The sequence below is a fragment of the Microtus ochrogaster genome, unplaced genomic scaffold (genome assembly GCF_000317375.1).
Source record: "Microtus ochrogaster isolate Prairie Vole_2 unplaced genomic scaffold, MicOch1.0 UNK3, whole genome shotgun sequence".
NCBI lineage: Eukaryota > Metazoa > Chordata > Mammalia > Rodentia > Cricetidae > Microtus > Microtus ochrogaster.
The window spans coordinates 2824199-2828703 of record NW_004949101.1 but is presented as its reverse complement, the minus strand read 5'-3'; the positions used below and the strand labels follow the sequence as shown (position 1 = coordinate 2828703).

Below are 4505 nucleotides of genomic sequence, written 5' to 3'. Positions count from 1 at the left end.
GAACTAGCTCTTGTAGACCAGGCTGGCCTCGAACTCACAGAGATCCGCCTGCCTCTGCCTCCCGAGTGCTGGGATTAAAGGCATGCACCAGCACTGCCCAGCAAATCTTTCCTTCAGTTTCTAATTTTTATTAAAAAAATAACATATCCTATTACTTTTGTATTTCATAAGGCTGCACCACAGCTCTTGATATGCGTCCAGATATTAATGTGCTTGTGTTGTCCCTTTTCACATGGAGCCAGGGATGGCCTGTGTGATCCATAGACAGTAGCAGAAGGGATACTTTGTGACTTCAAGTCTAAGGCACACGGAATCTTGCAGCTTCTCCTGACCTCTCAGAATTCAGCTGCCATGCCGATCAAAGTTTGCAGCCCGTAGCTACTGGCAAGTCTTTAGAACGGCCCTCAGCCTGCAGCCACCCTCTCCTGCCAGCCATGCATGCCAGTGCTTTCAGTCATTGCATCTCCGCAGCCTCCAGCTGCAGCCACAGTTGACTCTTAGCACAAAACTTGCTCGACTGAACTCACAGAATCACAGCCCAGTCAAGAGTCTTCCCCTTACGTCATTAAGTTCTTTGGGGTTTTTTTGCTGCAATGTGCAGAAGATAAGTGTTTTTGCGTGACATGTATAATTTGTTCATTTGGTTAGGATCATCATGGAGAGACTAGGCCTAGAGACTGTAATGTATGATCTGTAGAGGAGAAAGTAGAATAGAATTTAATCCCCAGAGGGGTAAGAGCGTTGGTTACATTTTTGTCTCTGGGACAAAATACTGGGCAGAAAAGACATAAGAGAAGGGAGATTTGCCTGGGTGCATTGTTCTAGAGGGTACGCATGTCTACCATGGCAGGAGGGGCGTGGAGAGAGAGCTTGCAGCATGGCTTATTCACATCGCAGCAGATCAGGAAGCAGACATCTCAGGCCAGAACCAGTGGCAGATAGAACCTCCAGGGCCCACCCCCAGAAGCCCACTTCTGCTAGCTAAGCCAAACGTCTCAAAGGCCCAGTCTCCCAGAATACTACTACCAGCTGGTCATGAGTGTTCAGAACAAGACCCCCAGGGTACCTTGTTCATTAAGTCCACAGCGACAAGAAAAGAAAGAGAGGAAAATCTTACCTATGTCAATACTCCATAGTAAATGTATGTGGACTGAACTCTTCTGTACAAAGATTAAGATGGGCATGTTGGCTAAAAAAACAAAACAAAAATATAAAATCACATAAAGATTTAAAGTAAAAGTATTGGGAAAAGAGATTTGTACTAGTTGCCTGTACACTAAGTCTTGTACTAGTTGCCTGTACACTAACTAAGTCTTGTACTAGTTGCCTGTACACTAACTAAGTCTTGTACTAGTTGCCTGTACACTAACTAAGTCTTGTACTAGTTGCCTGTACACTTACTAAGTCTTGTACTAGTTGCCCGAGGACTTGACGTTCTGCAGTCACTTAGTCCGGAAGGCAAGCTGGGTCTTGAAGCAATTTTGAAGGTAATTTTTCTTTCCTCAGTTGGTAGCTAGGAAAGTCCAGCTGTGCTGTGTGGAAAAGGTGTAGTGAAAATGTAATTCTGTAAGTCAGGCAAGGGGACCCAGTGCCTGTGATCCCAGGATTTGAGAGGCTGAGACTAGAGTACCCTGGAGTTCAAGGCCAGAAACAACTATTGTGCTAATGTGGTCCTTATTTCAGAGGCGTGGTGACCAGCCTAGAAGCCAGTGTCGAAGGGTAAATTTACGTTTTCATTCCCTGGAGCGTCAAGAACATCCACTCCCAAACCTACCTCTCTTTCATTTTTCCAGGCCAACTCCTGGCCCTTTGCCAGGCTGTCCTAAAGGCTTAATGACTGATTTTTTTGAGACATTTCTAAAAATAGTGATTTCTTTCTTTTCATTTTCTTTCTTTCTTTTTTTCTTTCTTCCTTTCTTTTTTTATTAAATTGCTCATTCACAGGTCTACAGAAATGAGCAAACCTTATCTCATTTATAAAATGGTCAGGATAAAAATGAGCCAACCAGGCAAGAGAAATAAACTCAGGAAGTGAAGCTACCATGTTGAGAGCAGACACCACACAGTGGCCAGGATGGACAGAGCCCCGCTTCCCGTTTGCGTGTGAAGAATTCAAGGGAACACTGAGGTCTCTCGCTCACTCATTTAAACAAAGCCCAAAGATGCTGCCTCACCAAGATTCCCACCAAGTGCATTTGAGAAAAGTTTTGTTTGTATTTGGGAAGTTCCTTAAACCAGTGGAACAAATGAGACATTTGTTACTCCAAAGAAAGACGTTCTGGTTTCCATTGCTGGGCAATATCTTTGAGCTTTAATGTGATTTGTGTGAAGTACATACAGTATATGCATCTGTCATGTATACACACAGACATGCTATGTACATGTGTCTAAGGTCCCTATAGCTTGTGTTTGAACTATTACAAAGAAAGCTTAAAATCCATCTTTTAAATGCCTTTTTGTTTCTACCCATATCCTCCCCCATCCCAGAATGGGTTTTATCTGCCCTCCTTACCCCCCTTTTGATCCCAGAATGTTTTTTATCTGCCCCTAGAAGGACACAATGACCAAGGGGCAATAACAAATGGAAATTATGTACGCAAAAGAATAATGCTACATAAGTCACTTTTTATTGTGGCAGCTATTTGGAAATTGTAGCGCATTTTCCCCATTGAAACAAAGTTGTTCCTGGCTGGCTTCCCAGGCCAACCCATGAAAGCTTACTTAATCCATAATGTCTGTGCAATATGGTACCATGTTAATTGTACTATAGAACCCAACCGCCACCCTAAGGTTCCCATGGATAAATGCATTTCAAGTTAAAATTGAGATTCCAGGAACACAGTGTCCCTTGCTTCCCTGGGGCAATGGCAGCTCTCTGTCCCCAGTCCTTGCCCACCTCTTCCTTTCCACCACTGCTGTCCAAGTCATATCTGATGTTTGTGGAGTCTTGTGTGGTGGGTGTTTTTTCTGTGTGAACGAGAGGGATGGTTCTCAGCCATAGCTTATGGTCTAGGGCTGAAAAATACAGAAGACCAGGAAAGAAAGAGAGAGAGAGAGAGAGAGAGAGAGAGAGAGAGAGAGAGAGAGGGAGAGAGACTGAGGGAAAGAGAGGGAGAGAAAAAGAAAAGGAGAGAGAGAAGAGAGAGAGAAAAAAGAGAGAGAGAGAGAGAGTGTGTGTATTTGCTGAATTGAGAAATTGTGGGCCTGCACTTATATTTTAAAACCACACAAAGTACTTATTCCAATGGAAAACTACTCCCAACATGGAGGAATCTGAGCTGGGGTGCTGAGGCACACTTGCTATCCCAGCACTGTAAAGCTAAGGCAAGAGGATAGTGAGCTTGAGGTCACCAAATAATGAGAAGTTACTTCAGAGAAAGGGAATAGTGTTGGGAAGGAAGATGTTGAAAGTCAGGGTTATCTGTGGGATGCAGTAACTCCTGACCTCTGGTTTGAAAGTGTCTTTAAGATAATACTTAACTTTATTTAGCTAAGCAAGTGAAAATTACCTTTCAATTTATATGTGAATATTCTTCACATGTTTAACTGTAGCATGAATAAAAATCCAGAGACTGATGTTGGGGTTCAGCCCTCATTCTGAGAAGTCCTGGAGGCAGGATCGCCATTTCGGACTGAGGTAGAAGGGCCAGTGACTGGCTGTTTTGCTCTTCTGACCTTCAGGTTGGACCCCAGCATCTCTCCCTGGGTTTTTATTAATTGTGCTACAATTAACTGTATACTGGCTTTGATCAGACCTTTTGCTGTCTTGGCGTACCACAAGACAGGCTGGCAGGTAGGTAGGATGGTTGTGATAGTCTTCTGGGGATAACCAGCTACAGTAAGAGCTGGAAGGCTGCTGCTTCTCGTCCTGTAATTAAGGCATCAGGAATCCTTAGCTTACACGAACTGGGTCTCCATTTCTGCAGCTATTTCAGGTGATGTTGCATGTGATGCTGATTTTGTTGTTAAGTTGGCACATCTGGAAAGAAGGACCCTCAATTAAGGAACCGCCTTCATCACCTTGGTCTGGGGACATGTCTGTGGGCATTTTCTTGATTTCTAATTGATAGAGAAGAGCACGCTGTTGTAATTTGAAAAAACGGCACACAAGAGAAAGACACCATGTGACAGGGCTTGCATGGAGGGTTTTTTTATTGGGGGAAAGAGACTGGGAAAAGGGGGGGGGAGAAAGACAGGCCTCTGGAACAGGAGTGGCAGAAGAGAAGAGAAGAGAAGAGAAGAGAAGAGAAGAGAAGAGAGATGGGAGGTGGGCAAGGCCCACCTTTTGAAAGAGAACATAGGGAATGTGCACAGGAGGTGCTCTTAGTGACAACAGCGAGGACGTATCCTGTCAGAACTCCAGGGACAGGCCAGCACAGATGCTGAATACTAACACACAGAACACTGAGTGCTGTGGTTGCTACACAGGTGGGGCCTGGAATGAGAAAGGTAGTTTGGTGCTGGAGAGATTATCAATTAAAGCACTTGTTGCTCTTCCAGAGGAC

General features: G+C 44.3%; 1 protein-coding gene across 1 annotated transcript in view; it reads left to right on the top strand.

The window, feature by feature from the left end:
* The window catches only part of Cfap61 (cilia and flagella associated protein 61), a 265147-nt gene that overhangs the window by 4596 nt on the left and 256046 nt on the right, over positions 1-4505 (top strand). The gene's annotated exons all lie outside the window — the stretch shown is intronic.